Consider the following 18,859-nt stretch of genomic DNA (forward strand, 5'->3'; position numbering starts at 1 on the left):
TGCCAAGGTTATATTTTCTTTGTCTGCTACTTTACAAGAAGGAAAAGTGTTAAGAGGAGCTGGCAATCAGAGCGCTATTCATCTCCTCAAACATGGACTTTGTCCATGCTGAACTCTGTCCAGTCTGAAGTACCTGGAACCAGCACATCTCCTTTGCTTTCATACGTCCAAAATCAAAGCACCCTCTAAAAGATCACAACACAATGAAATTGTCAAATGCCGGTGAAGTTAATTTACAGCAGTGTGAGGCAATAAGTCAGCTGTTCTATACATCTTTCCTAAAATGAGAAAGGAGGATTTAAAGCTTCCAAATCTTGCATTTCACAGCAAGGTTCAGTAATCATCTGGACAGCCTTCTAATGACATCCCTCCCTGGGCCTGCCATGCCCTCCTGATCAAGAAGCAGAGCTGTCTACCAGTGCTGCTGGCTGGGATGTGCTCCTTGGTGCAGTATGAGCTCACAAGTGTTGCTTCTGAGAGGAGTCCTCCAAGATTCAAGAGAGGAGTGGAATACCTGATGAGGCGTATTGTCACAAAAGGCTGTTCAGGAAATAAATTTATAGCTAGCTTATTGGTTTCACAGGAAGCACTGAAAAATCAAAATCAATTACTCTAGAATCTTGGGGCCTGAGTTCATCTCTGACTGACATGACAACAGCCTACAATACTCAAATCTAGCCATTAATGTGTGATTACAGCTTCTTGATACAGCCAATGGTATGCTGGCATTTGCATTTTCACCCCAAAATTGTGAAATGTGCATAGTGCATCACATTACCTCAGTAAAACTGAATTTTTATGCAGCAGGGCAAGTGTATTTATAGTGTTCAAGTTATAGCATATCACATTTTATAGCATCAAATGTTTTGTCATTAACATCATAATTTCAGCTTTTCTCGAGCTGACTAAAAAACTTCCAGAATTAAATAACATGGAAAGATAGCAGGTAGTGCCCATATCTCCTTAATTCCCAAGTTTTTATTGCGTGGGTCTCAGCACAGTTTACCAGGAACTCCCCTAGTGGTTTTTCATAGAGAGGTGGTGGTAATTCATCTCTAATATGGGCACAGAGCTCCCAGAAGCTATAGGCTACAGGATATAAAACGACCCAAAGCACAAACTGCAGAGACAAAAATTCTGTGTCAAAGAGGGGTTTTGCAGCACTTCTGTTTTGAAACAGGACTCTGCATTTGACAATCATAGTGTTGACTTCCATGGGTCCATCATTTCTGTGAAATAGATTCTCTGAGTTTTCTTGAGGGTTTTTAAAATACCATTTTCATACCTTCTGAAGAGTCCATAATGATGAAATACTGACTTATACTATTGGAACCAGGCACAAGGCCAAGGACTTGCTCAGTTTTCCTCCTCTGCTAACCCACGCATGTTTATACTGACCTGTTGGGAAATGTGTATTGATATTTCTTCTGCATGACAATACAAAGTAACTCTTCTCATATGGTCAATACAAACTGATGTTTCTGTAATTTTATAATAACACAGTGTATGAGAGTGCATCTGTATTTTCATATTAAATTCAATTAGGAGAAAAATCTTGCCTTTGATTTGCAATACGTAGCAAGCATCTGAAAACAGAAGAAATAGTAGTATCATTACATTAGCTTGGTAGACTTTTCAGGCTTACAGATGTAAACAGATTATGATTTTATTTAATAGACTATTATTTTATCATTCATTTCTCTTTAATTGAGAAGTATTTTGAATTATGCAGAGACTGAATTGAATTTTCATTACATACCTGGTCAGGGATCAGTCTAAATGATTCTTTAAGCAGTTTGGAAAAAAAAACCAACTCATTGAAGACTTGTTAAGTCGTGTGAGAATATGCATTAAATGCTTATCTCTCCTGTGGGCATGTAGGTATCAGCTACTTAGTTTACTGTGTGAGGTTTAATGCTTTTCTTCTAATTTCTAATGAACTTTACCACCAGACTACTTGATCATGACTAAGCCTATGAACAATGCAAATGGAATTGCCCCCTGATGGTGAGGAATGGGGCCCAGATGGCCCTTAAAAGGTGATAATTAGGAAATATAGCATATCTGAGTAGCTAGAAAGAGAGAAATTTGTTGAAGACAGTCAATCTGTTTGAAGCAATGGTCTTTCCCTTAATTAGATAGATTTTCATTTAAACCTGCTTTAAAGTAAATTTTCCCAGAAAGTTTTATTTGCAACTGGAAACTAGAAACGACTGATTCTGCTTCTCCGTGTTTAAAATTCTCTGTGGAATCTGTGTCATGTTGTCTTCAAAATTTAGGTGACAGGCTGGCTGTGAGATTGAGACAGTATTTTGGGTTGTAGGTATTCTTCTGCTGCAAAATGGCAGGAAAAAATGGGAAGCACCAGAGATATAGATATTAGTATGTTGTAAAACATATATATTGCCAGAATTCAACTGTAAACTCTGCTGGATGAGGATTTACTTGCTTCTGTAATGATTTGTCAGTGTTTTGAGTGTTTCATTGCCTTTTGGGGGTTTCATAAAAGCTCTGATTTTTATTTCTCTATTTAACTTTATAACTTTATTAAAACACTGTCATTTGGAAATATATTGTTGCTTTATATTATGGCTCAGATGCTAATGAAATAGTACCACAGGTTGTTTAAGGCTTTCCATTGTAGCTTTCCCTTTACAGCTACCTTATGAAACGAGGTTTTATGTTGATTGTATTTGCAGTGTTGTGAGAAAAATGCCTGTGGGGAAGGGACATCCATGTTGCTAGCTTCTGGGAGGATAGCCACAGGGGAAAGGGTCAAGTTCTCCATCAATCCACTGCTATTAATTTCCTACATTCAGTAAACCCTGTCCCTGATAGTGATGTGACTCAAAATTTCAGAGAACAAGTAAATAGATGTAAAGGGAGAGCCAAATCACATGTTCTTTAACATACATACATCCTGACTTGAATTCAAGTATTGAACACAAGCCTGTGGGAAGTGGTTAGCAGTAAAATCTCTTGGGCTGGCCTGCTTGTCCCAAGCTCATATCATGATTCACCATGTCAGAAATCTTCATTACAAAGGTTTGGAGCCTTGCAGACTGTGTTTTATTGCTGTGAGAGGGGACAGATTTGCTGACAAACTAGGGAAGGTGCTCCAGGAGGATTATTTTGTTCTGTACAATTTTTAATTCTGTCTCATATTTTGTGTTTTAGGAAACAGCACCATATTCTGACTCTGTCACATTGAAATGGAAATACAGGGCTCAGCAGTCACTGTATTGCCTGGGCCCGAAAGTGCTCTGATCATCATTGCCTCTGTTACCCTCCCTTGTGTTGTGTATTCTCCTTGGTTTCTAAATGCATTTTCCTCAGCTTCTCCTAGGCTGAATTGGATCACTGAAAGGTCAAGTTTCTAGATCTTTAAATACCAGTGCATTACCGGTTCCTCTTCTGCTGGAGCATTCGCTTGCTAGGAACCAAAATCTAGTGCTAAAGAAAAGCCAGCCTGAGAGGAAAGCTACAGGAAAATATTTTCTCCATGATTTTTTAAAATTTTCTTATTTCCAAGACTAAGGTAGTCTAGTGCATAGGATGGTATCTACATTCAGTTATCACTTCTGTGTCTGGAAGTCCTACTGCAAAAAGTAAAAATATTTCCAAGACTTTGAATACACTTATTTGATGATACAGATAATATGAAATGGCAGTATTAATATGAAGTGAGATGTAAAACATAGTCTTTGTTGCCAGTTTGTGATAGGTTAATCTGACATTGTTGTAATAGATCCATAAGTTGCTCGTCAGGCTGATAGTTGTTTGAGCTCCAAGATTTTTTTTTTTTAATTAAGTGTTTTGAAGCATGAATGCAAAGTTTGCAAAATTCTCATTTTAGGAGAGTTTTAAAGCTATTAGCAATTACATAGAAAACCATGTCAATTATTAAGAATAGCTCTGGCTGGCAGTATTTAAATTCAAATGAATATAATTTTAAGAGATGTGACTACTGAAGTGCCAAAAATGTACCAGCTGTAAGTGTGTGTGTGGGGGTGGAAACAGTAAATAAACACAGCAGATTTTGTCCTCCCTACCGCACATATCACTGCATACTGTAAATAAAAGTACAATTTCCACAAGGCCTGTGGGATTCACAATGTGCCTGACCCAGGAGTGGTCCAGACACAGACCCCAGTAATCAGCATCCACATCTACAGCCAGATCCAGCATGCAAGCGAGACCAATCATGGTGAGAATTGCCTGTGGCCTTGCATAATTTAGATGATTTTGTGGGTGTTGGAATAGCGCTGTGTATTTGGACAGAAGCAGTTTAGCAAGCACACAAAAGAGGTTCTTGTTCTTCTTGAGTGCAAGTTTTCCACACGCTCAGCAGCATGTCCGTCTGAAGCAAGCAGCACATCCAAGTGGGTGGGGTTAAAGGTGTGTAAACAGTAAGCAAAGGAGACAGACAATTGGTGTCTGCACCCAAGGAGCTGTTTGCCTGTTCATCAGTTCCAGAAGTGACTTTCCTTTTGACAAGCCATGTAGTTGTCTTCCCACTCTTCATTCCTTACATGCTGCCTACTCCAAGAGGCTGTGCCTCCTTCCCTGCCATAAGGGAAAGCTTTGCTGCCACCCCATTGTGTCTCCCAAGTCTCTTAAGTGCTGCATGTATTTTTTGTTCTATTTTAAGCCAAAGAAGTAAATCTCATCTGCTAGGTATGCTTGCACTGCTTCCTAGTGTTTCTCTAGGGCCAACGTTTTGGGTTCACTTCTGCTTTGAATGGAATACACGGCTCTTTTGCAGCTTGGTTTAGAAAAAAAGAAAAGAGAGACTCTTACTGCCATTATTGTTATTTGTTATTCAAAAAGTGGTTTTAGTCTTTCTATCCATCCCAGCCTACCAAAAAACGTCCAGAACATTCCAGATTCTGTCATTTAACAAGTAATTTATTGAAAGGTTAATTTTACATGGCAGGAAGGAGAAGTCAGAGGTGGAGGGTTGCTGTATGGTGCTCTGATGTGATTCAGTGTGCTTTCTCTGTTTATTATAATTGATTGGGAATGGTTAAAGTACCTAACAGCTGCCTACTATATTGTGCTGATATTTATATGGTACTTTTATATTCTGTCTGAAACCATAAGCACAAAGGGCTTCTAAAGAATTAATATAAAACTTGCTTGTAAAATTCCAAGGTTTATAGCACGATTCGTTTGGTGCAGACCTGTTTGGTTTATGTGGGTGGATTCTACTTAACTCTGAACAATCCTTTTTCATGTTTCTCTCATACAGGAAAACTTCAGGTTTTGAAAAGCTTAAAACATTTTATCTTACTGAGACAAGCCTAACATCTTTTTGTAAGGAATTATTCTAAAGAACGTGACAGGTATACATGCACGATTAATGTGGCGTAGATGTCCTGAAGTACTTAAATCACTTGGGTAACCAGTGGCCACTTTTCCCTTAGCCCTTGAAACCTTTTGTTTAGGATTAACTCTTTAGAAGCTTGCTTATTTTTCCTGTCAAACAAACAGCCCATGGTTTGGTCCAGGACATGATACCAGCGCAAACTGGCTCAGGACCATCTTTTCCCTTTATCCAGTGACCGCACTTGTCATGAGACAGGGCTCTTCTGATACTTGTTCCACAGCTTAAGTTTTGATTTTGTGTGTTTTACACCTAACCCTAGGTTTGGGGCTCCTGGTTTCCTGCTTTGGGTGGGGTAAACCACAAGCTCTTTTCCTCATGAGCCTGTAGCCATTGCTGGTGGCTTTGTACCACCTCCATCCAGCTGCTTTGGCCTTTTGTTGAAAAAGCACAAGAAGCTGAGGGAAAACCTGTAGCTCTTTTAGGTGTTGGCAAACCTGAACGTTGCAAATATTTCCTCTGGAGCCTCTCCCACTACTACTGTGGTCACTTCTCCAATTTCAATGACTTCCTGGGAGCCACTGATTTCAGTCCCACAAAAAGAGAGCAGGCATATTAGTCCCAAGTCACTGGCTTTGCTAAGGTCAAAGAAGGTGTAATGTGATTTTTTTCCAAGTCCCTTCTTACTGCAGGAGGCAGTGGAGCTGTCTTGGACATTTCTACCTCTTGGAAGGCTGCTCCTTCCCCAGCTCATAGCCTGTTGCCTTCAGGATTGATGTTTGACTGTGGAACTATTGCAACAGGTGGGCCAGACCTGCCCCATGACAAACTTAGCATGGCTGAGAAGCAGGTCTGTGTTAGCTGTGTGTGACACTGAGCATTACTCCTACCTGATGCTGTAACCCCACTCAGTTGCCTTGCTTTGGTGTTGTGTCTGCTGGAGCACTTGAGTCTCTGATTTCCTCCGTGAATGAGGTTTCAATGAATTTGCACCTGAAACACTAAAACTCACAAGATTTCAGCAAGTGCAGTAATAATGCTGAGAGTATTCTTTCTGGCTTTGAACTGTGGGGTTCCCACATTTCCAAACTTTTCTCTGCAATCAGCCAGTCCTGAGATTTACCTTTTTTTAAAAATCATCATGTAGGTCTATGACTCTAGGAAGCAAGGATCGACAAAAAGCAGCATACCATGTTTTATAATGCTTGTAAATCCCAAGGGCACAGTGAGCATCCTGTATGTTGACAAAAATGAGAACCCTGTGGGTGTGGTTATTTGTGCCCATTTTCTCTTCATGGGCTGGATTCAGTTTTAATGACTGCATCAGCTGGCAAGATCATCCCTGCTTCTTCCCTTCCTTCACACCTACCCCCCTCCTGGTCCGGATGTTATTACACAATGTTAAACATATTCTTTCCAGGGCATTTGCAAAAGAATAGGAAGATTACCTTATTTTCATGTCTATAGCCTGAATCACAGATAACTTGTTCCCTGTTAGAAGTACTTATACTTCAAAATAAGGCTGTGGTTAATCTGCACCCGCAGAAAACCTGTATTAAATAAAGAGGCAGAAGCAGGGTGGGATTAGAGAAAGGAAGAACTAATTGGTCACACAGAAGGAGCTTTTGGGTAAGTGGAGGAAGAACAAACTCCCAATCAGATGCATTCACCTTATTTTGTTTTGGTTTGTATTTGAACAGCTAACCCATGGATTGCAGACACCAAAATCAGAGAGTAGGAATTTGTGGTTTGAGTAAGCAGCAAAGCTGCCTGCTTTAACAGAGTGCTCCGTAGTGGGATATAAGGATTGTCTTCACTGGGAAAAGCAGTTTTGAGTTCAGGTAGCTAATATACATCTGCTGAGCTCAGGTAAAAACACAGTGAAGACAAGGCACTTGGGTTTTGTTCTGAGGTCATACCCTGACTCCACATGGAGTTAACCTTCTGACAAAAATGAAGTACCTAGTTTCCACTGTCTTTCTACCTGCCCATATCTGCCATGCACAAGTTATTTCAGTGGGAGAAAAAAAAAAAAAGGCAAGCTGCTTTTTTATCAGGGAGAAGCCTGAGGTGATGGAATCCTCAGCCTTACAGAAATATAAATGACCAGGCTTTGATTCCTGCAGAAGGTTTAAGGCTGATTATTTTAAGAACCGTTGAAACCTGAAGCCGCAGCCCTCTGATTACAGTCCTAGTCTGTATTTGACATAGTGCAGTAATGATTTCTAACATCTATTTTAGTTTGGATTTAGGGAGAGAGAGGCAACCTACATTGAAGTATATTACCATGCTCTGACTTGTGTGCATTGTGTAGGAGGTTTAAGTCAGATTATTTTAAGAACTCAACAAGCCTGAAACAGCATTTTTATGATTATAGCTTTCCATCCCCCCCTCCTCCCGCATCCTTTCCACCCAGAGCAGTACTGAATTCTAACATCTCTTTTAGCTGGCTTTAGAGCGGAGCCAGCCTACACTGAATTGGCCTCTTTTGATGCTACAGTATTGACTGAGGGGAGGGACAGATGGAACAAAAATCCTAATTGCCCAAACTTACAATAGGTTCCCAGCAGCAGCCGCCACAAAAGAAATGTTAATGCAGTAAAAGGTAAATGGAAGCAAGCTAAACCCAACTTGTGGACAATTCAAAACCTACATCAATTTATTTTAAACTGCTTCCTGCAGTTTGTGAACACCTTCCTTGTCATAGTAGCATTATATTTGTTTTTACATTAGTCACTGCTCTGCAGAAGTCTTATCGTGCTTCTGCAATTTGTAAAGTAACTGGAAAATGTCATCTGGAATGAGGAACAAATGACTTCCTATGGTCCAGGCCAACTCTCTTGAAGTTATTTTTTGCAAGTGGTCAACTTCCCTTGCACAGTCCTCACAGCTGCAGCTGAATACTGCCTTTTCTAGCAGTGAGAGTTGAGGGTATCTGCAAGCACAACAGATGGCAGTAGTATTTTGATGCTTCAGCCATAAAATGAGGGGGCAAAATGTCATTATTCATCCATCCATCTCACAACAATTCTACTAACATGTCATTCATCACATTTATATTTGCTGTGTTTTCTGGTCTATTTCCATTTTCTGATACTCTTACCTGTACATTTGTCTTTTGAAATGTAGATCCTACATCATGAGGGGTGCATTGCAGGAAGTGTGTGTCCCTGTTCTATGCCATGAAAAGCATCCCCTCATTAAAAAGATTCTAGGAACGAGTATCTTTGGATTACCATAATTACCTTTTCTAATAATGGGTATGGCTGAGGATCACTTTGCTGGTTTCTAAACTTCCACACTAGGCATTAATTCAAGATACAACTTCAACATGCTTTTTCCTGGAGTGTAAAAGATCTGTAATCACAGAGCAAGCCCCCTTATGTTAGACCAAATATTCATTATTTGTGAAGATGATCCATTCTCTAAAGAGATATCAGTCATAAGTAATTAATATGTAATTTCCTTAATTTGTGTTTGGGATGATTTTCACAGACTGTCTGGAGTCCACTGTTCTACAGTTGATGTATTCCTGCAATTACACTCTCAGGAGAAGCAAATACAACTGTCCTTTAGAATTAAAGTATGGTGGGAACTGATGCACATTTAGCTCAGAAGATTTTAATTTTTTTATTCCACCCTGTTGATGAAAATAATTATGAAAATAATTAATGAAAAACAGTAAGTTTACAAGGACTGTGACTGGAAACTAAATCCTGACATGACTGTACCTTACTGAATTTGGCAGTCAGGCTCCTCCCCTTGCCTTGTCATGATCACACATGTCACACCAGCAAAGTCTCTCACATGGACAAGAGCAGAGGACAAAGCCCTCAGCCACTGAGCAAGGAAGAAGAAAGTTATTAATGTTTATTATATTATATTTACAAGCTTTCTTATTTGGTAGACATACAATTTAATAGACTCTGCCATCATTATAGTGTTCTAAGAAAAATTAACCTCTCAGATCCGACTGTATTTGTCCAGCCATGGAGTGACGTTCAGTGACATGGTTGGTGTCTCCCTGCTCCGCTGCACCCAGAAGGAGGCAGTCAGAGTCTTGGAGATGAAGCAAGAGATGCCTTCACTTTTGCTGGTTATTAATGTGAATGTGTTTACATGAACATGCATGTATGATGATCTGTGCTTTTATTGCACAAAAACCCCCCAAAGTTATCTGTATGCTTTGACATTATTCCTCATGCAGCTCCAGCTGGGTTCAAGATTTACATTTTAATTATAAAGTGCTTTTTCCTACTTCTGCCTGATTATTAACTCCTTGTTTGCCTGGCACATGCACCACTGGTGGGAACACTGTGAAAAAGTGTTTCTGAGGTCCAGTATCTGAGGTCCCTGGGGAAACGCATCTGGTGCTACATAGAGGTCACTAGCAGAAACATCTCCCCTTCTTCCTTCCCTTTCTGCCTCCTTTTCCAGGTGACAAAGAGTGAAACTTGGGTTCTTGTGAAATTACTTCCATCCTGTAGTGGCCCACTACTGTGGGGCACTTGGTTTCAGTGCCTGGCAGCAGTGTCGCGCGCCGGTCCCCTCCATGCTAACAATTCAGGGTCTGTATGTTTAGTTATAAAAGTCAAAGGTTAAGTGATTTGGGAATAAAATGTCACTTAATGCGACAGAAACACGACAGAACTGAACCCGCTGAGGCTTGCGTTACTCCTGGGGTTTTCTTTTTGCTTGCAGGCTCAGTGTTAAGTAATTTTATTAACTGAGGAGGGGGAAACATATTATTCGCTAACATTTTTATCCGCATTGCAAAATTTATTGTGTGTTGCTTCATAAGGTTTTGAAAGCGACATAATTGTAAAGGCAAGGAAAGTAAAAATGAAACATGTTTGGGTTTTGGGTGGTTTTTTGGTAGTTTTTTTTTTTTTTTGAGGTGTTATTTAAAACATTGTGTGATTAGTTAAAAGATTAATTGTTGCTTGTGGCTAAACAGATGATAAATTTAAAAATTATATTATTACAGTGTGTCAGCATAAAAGCTCTCTGTCCCAAGTGTGTCGCCTTTTTATGTTTCTGTTGACAAGGTTCACATTTTATAGCACACTACCAGAAAGTGTTGACACATATCCAGATCACTGATTAAATGTTTTAAAAACGTGCCACTCAGAAACTAACCCTGATGGTCTTAGAGACCGGCATTTTAGGAGTCTGAATGCATTTCCCTTCATCAGTTAGGCTGTAGCACAGTGAGCAGTATTAATTAACAATTCTTTTTTTCTTGAATTCTTTCTCTTTTACAGTGTAGTACATTACTTAAGAACAGAGCAGGTTATATTTTTAGGCACATGTTATTTTGGTTGTCTTTAATATGGTGTCAAAATTATACCTTAAATAGCTACTCTGAAAGATACCTAGACACTGAAATGGGGGGAGAGAAAATCATCTTTCTCATGTAGGAATTTATGAAGGTGTATTTTGGTTTGGAGGCTTTTTTGCTTTTGCTTATTGCTAACGTTTTGGTTTGTCTGTCTAGAGACCACTGGACAATATTAAAAAGTACAACTCAGTGTTTTTGTAATTTCAAGCTGGAGATATTCTCCTTATTTTGAAGATTTCACTTATAACTTGTTCCAAGTCTGATTTGTCACCTCAGGTGTTTTCTTCTGCATGGAATTGCCTGCAGATGGTCAAGCTTCTTCCAGACCCACCATTCAGGTTAGCTCCAGAACTTTTTATTGTCTGGTCTCACAGGTTGCTGGGCAATTCCCATTCCCAGTGCTGTCACAGAAGGCCTACTTCTTCTCGCAGAAGACTCATAGAATAAAAAGCAAAACTAGTCTGAAAGCACAGATTGGGATGTAGGTGGTTCCTCCCCAGACCTGTTCTCTTTTGCAAATTCAGGCCTCTTTGTAGTTTCTGCCCCCATCCGTTTTCTGTTCTTGGAAACCAAGCAGCCTGTATGCGGGATGACAAAGGTGTGCTATTAGTTGATTGTAAAAGTCCCTCCTGTGGCTTGTCATGTGTTTGAGCCTCTGGAGCCTGAGCCCAGCATGGGAAGCTCCTGCTTTGGGTAGCAACTTCTGGGTAGCTTTTTCACTGTCTGTCCTTCAAAGATGAAAAGAATTAATTCTCATTAGAAGAGCATTACTTTTCATTTGTGATAGGCTGTGGAACTTAACCTGATATTTTCTACTGGGTTTTTCTAAGGTTGTAGAAGTATGAAACTTGCTATCTATTAGTGTTTGTGACTCCTATTTCCTTTCTCAGTGTTTGAGACTACTATTTCTGGAGTGAAAAGTTTAGTCAAGTAAGAATATCCCGTTGACAAATTACTCTTGCTATTTCATGGAAAAGGAATGTTTAAAATACTATGAATATACCTATGATTTTCTCATCTCTTGGTTCACTGGTAGATTTTATTGTGCCTATTATTGCCCATCAAACTCTATTCATATTATGAGTGCCATCTGTATTCTGTTTTGTTGTCTTGCAGTGCAACTGTTCAGAGATATTTTTGGTTTTGTTCTCAAAAACACTACTAAATTTTTGTGCAAATTCGGAAGCTGACTAGCTGAGTGAAGAAGGAATTTTTAATTGCACTATTTATAGCCTTTTGCATGTTTTGTTTCCAAAATATTATCCTTCACGAAAAACAGGTGAGGCCTCATCTTCAGTTTCTAGTGAAAATTCCCTATTAAATATTTTTAATTAAAAAACATCTGAGAGAAGACTTCCCCCCATCCTTATGAATTGAAATAACCTGTTGTGGGGCAGACAAGTTCTGTTTCTACATCTGTAAGCCCTGGAAAGCATCATATATGTGCTCAAATAGAGCAGATGAAAGAGATTTATCAGTCTCCTTCTGCTCTTGATGTTGACCTGTCTCTTGTTTTCCTTTCCCGTTGTGCTACTGGGGAGCATTTTTCAAGTGTCTGGACTGTGATACACACCAGTCCATGGGCCCATTGTGCAGCCACATGTACAACAAGTCCCTGTGGTCACCACCTCATGTGAGAGCCACCCTTCTTGTTTTGCTCCTGCCATCTTGTGGCCGCCACCCTTCTGCTTGTCCTTTCTGCCAGCAGGAGAGTTGGTCGAGCTTGTACAACACAGGGTGGTAGGTATTTATTAAAGACAGAGAAATCATGATTTTCCTCAGGAAGGTAGTTCAGCCCATCCCTGAGAAAGCAGTGATAAACCATTCCATGGGAAACTGCCTCTTTATCAAAAGATTGACTAAGGGAAACATAACTTGTGTAAGCTCAATACCTGATACTTAGTTGACTAAAGAATGTTAAAAGGCAAACTAATAAAATCCTAGCTCCATTAAACCAGTGAGGTTTTGATTTTCTTGAATTCAGAGGTGTCAGTGTAATTCTTCCATATGCTCTGGAAAACCATCTCTGGCAGTCGGGTAAATGTCTGGACATAGGGCACCTGAAGCAAACCTCTTGTTTGGTGAAGTGACCGACACAGAAATGCAGGATCAGTGGGATCAGCTTGGGGTTTCCCAAGATAAACAAGAAAGCATTGCTTCAATATTGGCTTAATTTATATTTTTGAAAAATTAAATACCTTCTGAGCAATAACAAATGGAGCCATCACAGCACTAACAGACATGAAAATGCATCCATCGCTTTGCTCACGCTACAAAAAAGCCTGCACCCAAACTCCCAGTTGGGTATTATTTCCTGGATTTACTACAAAAAGAACAATGCATGTTTATTAAAAACAGAGTGGCTTTTAGCAGCAGCAGTAGCTCCGCACACAATACACCAAAGCACAACGGGGGCCTTCTCCCAGCAATTGATGTGGAGAAGACCTTTGGCAGAGCAATATGGAAATTCGCATTCAGTGGCTTGATTAATTTGGAGTTTGGAAGCCACCTTCCCGAGATGGATGACAGTGGCTTATTAAATAAATAAATAAGGAGCAAGCTGAAGTCGCGCCGGCGTTATAGCATCAGATTTATGTCATCTGCGCAGGCAGAAAAGGCCTTTGTGGCCGCTATTGTTCGGGCTGTCAGCGGAGGCCTTGGCAGCGCCTTTTGTCAGGACTTGTGTCGGGGGTAATGATGGGGAGATGACGGCGGTTGGTCTGTTTGATGTAACCCAGTTTTATGGACGCCGGAGTTGGCATCCGCGCACGCGGGCGGAAGAAAATAAGCGTGCCGGGGTGCCGGGCCTGCCTGCCCTCGGCTCCCCTCCGCAGAGCCCGCTGGGGAGGATGCCAGCCGCCGCTCTGGGGCTCTGCCTGCGGCCTCGGGCTGTCACCCGGCGAGCTGAAAGGGGAGGAAAGGTGGCCCTTGGGATGGCACGTCGCGTCTGGTCCTCACCAGCACGGCTCCTCGCTCCCCAGGTTCTGGAGCTGGGGAGCGTGTGCAGGTGCTGTGGGAGTATCAGAAGCAAGCAGCGGGGTTCGGAGCACATGTGCCTAAAATTATATGGAAGTAATTAAGAGTTGTCTGGTACAAATCAAAATAACGTGGTGTATGATAGTAACCTGGCACGCTCAGGGTAGAAGTAGGGTAGGAACATTAGAAAAAGGGCTGCACCACAAGTTACTGCATGACGTTTTTAGAGGGGCGAAGGAACCCTGATTTAACATCTTTTCAGGAGAATCGATCTGCAGTCCCTGTGGTTTTTGCTAAGATCTTTGTACTTTCACCTTGATATTTTAATGTCTTATCCAAAAAAGCAGAAGACTTTAAAAAGCGAAACTTTATTTGGAGTCCTCTGTGATTCATTTTCTCTACAGAAACATAAAAGAAGTTTATGTTGCTCCTGTGGGAGTCACTTAGCTCTTCCACACTACACATGAAAAGTACATAGATCACTGCAAGTCATCAAAAATGTGAGCACACTGACCTGAGGGTGGAAGATAAAAAAACCCTCTCATTTTAGAAACAACTAACAACAACCCACTTTATTATGCCACAAAGCCAATATCATTGGGTAAAAAATTAAAGACTATTTGCACCCACTAAGAGTACCTGTCCAGTCAGTGCTCTGTGGCTACAGATGAGTTTGCATGAGGACTGAACAGTTGCCATTCACATTGGAGGTCTCAGTCAATTAAAGGCAATTAAACTCCACAGATGCAGAACTGAATAATTGGGAATTTTATTATAAAGTCTTCTTGAACTTCCTACTTTGGCATTGTTTTGGAGGAAAGTACCTAAAAGTGAACTGAGTTTAACATCAGTGAACCCAGTGAGAAAGATTCTTCATCCAAAAGCCCTTTTTTGAGGACTGGAGGGAGGGGAGAGTGTTAGACCAAAGTCATCAAGATTCTTACTTAATTTGTGAATAGATTTTATACAAAATTCCACAGTATTAAACAAACAAACACACAAACAAACTAGCAGTAAGCCTGGACAAACTCTTAGTGTCTCATGCCACTACTAACTACATGGTAAAGAGATTTGCCAGAGTGGAATTACAGCACAGAAGCTTGCTATAAAATCCCCTGGGCAGAATTTAATCTCCTTTGCATAATACAAAGTCCATAAAAATACTGATCATTATTCTGGATTATGCCCAAACTTTAGTCTTTTTGGAAACAGGAATGTTAGTTCTTTGTTGTATGCATGTAGTGGAGAAAAATGTTTTCTTGAACCAGCTTATTTACTCTTAAATTGGAGGGGGAGCTGAATGTAAAGAAGAAATAAATTTTACTGGCTAGTATTGCCCCATTATCTAGATGTGTGCTGCAGGTGACACCACTTTGCATGAAGATTCCAGAGGAATGTTTGTCAAGGTCTGTGATGTTACTAAGATTGCATGGTATAGAATTGGTATTAACTGAGATCTGTAATAAAGTTTTTTCTTTTAAGAAACTGCACATTCTGTTCATCTTTATGTAACTGTCTGAGTTCAGTGTGAGCAATGCCAATATGCTTTGAAAAGCTGTGTAGATTGGTAAAACAGAACTGCTGTGGTAAGATAAGAAGGTCTGTACTACGTGAAACATTTAAAATTCAAGGGCTAAACATTATAGATAACCATACAAGTCAATTTAGACTAAGTCTTGTAAATTCGTGTTATATATCTAACTTTGGGAAGTATTGTATCTAACTAACTTTGGAAAATATTCATGTTATATATCTTTAACTTTGGAATATTTTAGTAGCATTATGTAGAATACCTTGAGTGGTATTTTTAAATAACTCCTGCAAACACACCATCAGCTTCTCCAAGTGGTTGATGGTTGCCTTGGTGCAGTTTTCATCCACAGCTGGCACAAGTTTTCATCCACAGTAACCTTCTAGAAACAGAAAATGCTCTTTCCAAAAGGTCTTCACTTCTGTATGATTTCAGTTGGTGAATTGAGAGCTTTGGGTATTTTGGAAGAAGCAGACCTCATTTTGCAGCATTTATCTACCCTAATTTACCCATGTAAAAACCCACAAAAACAACAAAAACCCAAAATTGTTTTTGAAACCGCCTTCTGCTGTGCATGCTGTGACTTCTCGTTATCTCTGGAGCTATTCTTGCATGTGCTCAGTTGTGAGTGCAAATTACTGTTAGACAATGTCTTGAGGTGGTATTCAAAATGTTTTAAAGAAATTAGGGCATATATCAAAAGGAGGGCACCTAGTTATGGTTTGCACTGAAAATTGTACACCAAAAAGCTAGAATGTTACTTGGGGTGAAACAAAGCCCATATTTGCATTTTGCAGAAGTATTAGGAGAACCTTCTAACCCACTCAAATATTGTTCATTCACCACCACTGTAAATATGAATATAAGCCAGGCAATCACTCTGATTACCAGTGTAATGTTCAACACCTGCACACATCAGAGAATTTGTTTGGTTTGGCAGGGTCTCAGGTATACCACTGTCTGAAAGCCTCTGATTATCACTGATTTAGCCATGCAGACTCTTAGGAAGAAAATATATTTAAACAAGATGGCTCTCTTTAAATGTGTACCAGGAGTTAGCTAATGACATTTCTCTTTTTCCTGTTCAGTCATGGAAATCAGTGGAAATTTTACCAGAACAGTGTTTTATCAATAATGTTGGGCATGTGGATTTCTAAAATGGTCTCCTTTGATAAAATGTTCAGGTTTGTTTCCTGCTCTTTTTTTTAAGTATATGGGGCTGGTGTCCTATCAATCTTCTCAAATCTCCTTCTTTTCTCTCTATTTGACTACATTTCATTTTATACTGTTTAATTATGTAGGATTTACTCCTTTCTTGTTTACTTGTTTGTAGCAAATAGTTCCAGTTGCTTTTCTTGGGGAACAGGAAGGATTTTTAGGTGAGGATCTGGTTCCCCAGGTTCTGAGACCACCATTTCAGTTAAAGCCTGAATTCTCAAGCAGCCCTTAGAGTGCAGTCAGACATACATTCCAGGAAACTTTGTCCCGCTAGCTAGGTGTACAAAGAGCAAGGCTGTTACCTTGACATTTCCTTTGCTGATCCTTGCACCCCTCCCATCTGGCCAATCTGATTGAGTTTTATTAGGCAAAAAAAAAAAAAAAAAAAAAAGCACCTTCTAATTTCTAATTGGTAAAATGTTTTTGCTAAAATTGTTTTCCATATTCTTGATATGGGACTAGAAGAAAAATTAAATTCCAAAATTCCTCTTTGATTTATCCATTAATATATCTCAAGACCCAGAATCAAACAAAATTCATGGACAACTATGTCTGAGAAGCAATGACTGCTTCAAGTGTGTATACCAACTAGTAAAAGATATTTCCAATTCAGAAAACTGTGTTTGTGTTAAAACAATGCACTTGGAGATCTTTCTACAGCTGTTTTGTAATGTGCTGAAATGTTTTTTGCTTATTTCTGAGCTAAGTTTCTGGGTCCTAACCAAATCTTCCAAAAAGAGAATGAAAAAGAGAGAAAATCTTTTTGGAGTATGCCCTGACCTATAAAAGCACCGCTCTGCAGGAGTTACAAATGGCTTTTTGGCTAAGTTCAGCAGCTGAAAGGGCCTCTACTTTTGTCTCCAGCCCTGACAATAGCTGTGGAGAAGAATGTCTTCTTTAAAATTTCTGAGGATCAAGCTGAACCTTCAGCTGCCAGAGTTTCGTCTCTCCTCTTCCCTGCACACTCCATCCCCTCCCCCAACACACACACACACACACACAAAAAAAAAAAATTTAAAAAAAAGAAATTAAAGGGCTTAATCCTGCTTCCATTGAAATTGATGTAACTTTGTCTCTTGTCAGTATTTTTTTTAAGGTAGGCTCCTCTCTTTGGGCTGCTGGAAGTATTTTTAGGTTACTTTTTAGTATAGTTCTAGGCTGAAAGCAGGTTTCATATTTTATGATATTATATGATATACAAAAATAGCTAAGGAAAGGAGACAAGATTTAATTTCTGTAAAAACTGTTTGGGTTTGCTAATAAGCAGTAGAAAGCTGGTGTTTTCTACATGGTTGTAGACAGTGTAAGCTCCCCTATTACTAGTTGCAAGCTTCTGTATCAGGGCTGCGGGCAGATGTCCCCCAGCACTGGGGATCCAGCACCAGCAGGCTCTCTGGATTCAGTAAGTAAAGCAGTTATTCCAGGAAATAGCTGAGCTATCAGCAGGTCTCCTTGTTTATTATTTTTTTTAAAGGAGTGCCTTGGTGCCTATATTTTTGATATTCCAGTTCTACCCCACCTGCCCTGGCAGTGAGAGCGGGACTCGGACTCACCATCACTCTGACCAGGTTCAAACTCCAAAAATGCCCAAGTTGTTCAGCCATTTGCTTTTTAAATCAAGGATCCATTATTCTTCCTGTTGAAACTTAGCAAGAAAGAAATGCCAATAGCTTTTTCTATAGCAGAAATGTACCTGTGCCTCAGTTCTCCCCAAACCAGGGGAGAATATCCTGGCGCACAGGACTTCTTGGAGAACATGGACAGCAGGGGAGACCCAGGATCCCCTTCCCTGGGACAAACTCATATGCACAGTAACCTGCACCTCCTTTTGTCCAGCCAAGTTTTAGGACAAAGTGGTGCCTGTGAGGGAGCTCCTGCTGGACTGGAGATGTTCTGCTGTAGGGAGGGGACCCATCAGAGCACACTTTGTTTCTCCATCCCTTGGTCCTCACAGAGAGCTGCAGAGGAACAAGAATACCACAGGAACTGCAGGAATACTGCAGGAACGGGAATACTGTAGGAAGCTGCAGAGGACACCAGAATACCACAGGAAGGGTTAAAAGCCTCTTTAATTGCAATTATCTTAAATTGCTAAGACAGAAGTCTTGAGACGTAGCTGTAGCTTTTAAAATGCAGGTTGTTAGGGTAACTTCTTGTTAGGTCAGTAAAGGGAGAGAGGCAGTTCTTCCAACGCAAAGACAGCAGGCTTTTTCTTTGAAAATACCTGATTTTCTTGATTGATAAACAGGGATTACCTACACAGGTAATGTGAGAGGTAATGAAATCTGCTTCTGAACTGGTAAAGTACTTAAATTGAAAGAGTTGTGATGCCACTGAAAAGGTAGCAGTCCTGAAGCAGCTGGGGAAGCAGAAAAATCATTGGTAAGCTGGTAAAAAAAAGAAAATATTATCCTAAAAGACGTGGATTTCCAAAGGACTGTATCTCTGAATATATATCTGTGAATTT

At 40.0% G+C, this 18,859-nt stretch overlaps 1 protein-coding gene across 2 annotated transcripts in view; it reads left to right on the forward strand.

Moving 5' to 3' along the window:
• The window catches only part of CLYBL (citramalyl-CoA lyase), a 167,102-nt gene that overhangs the window by 47,539 nt on the left and 100,704 nt on the right, over positions 1-18,859 (forward strand). The gene's annotated exons all lie outside the window — the stretch shown is intronic.

The sequence above is a fragment of the Onychostruthus taczanowskii genome, unplaced genomic scaffold (genome assembly GCF_017590055.1).
Source record: "Onychostruthus taczanowskii isolate IOZ18803 unplaced genomic scaffold, ASM1759005v1 scaffold77, whole genome shotgun sequence".
Lineage (NCBI taxonomy): Eukaryota > Metazoa > Chordata > Aves > Passeriformes > Passeridae > Onychostruthus > Onychostruthus taczanowskii.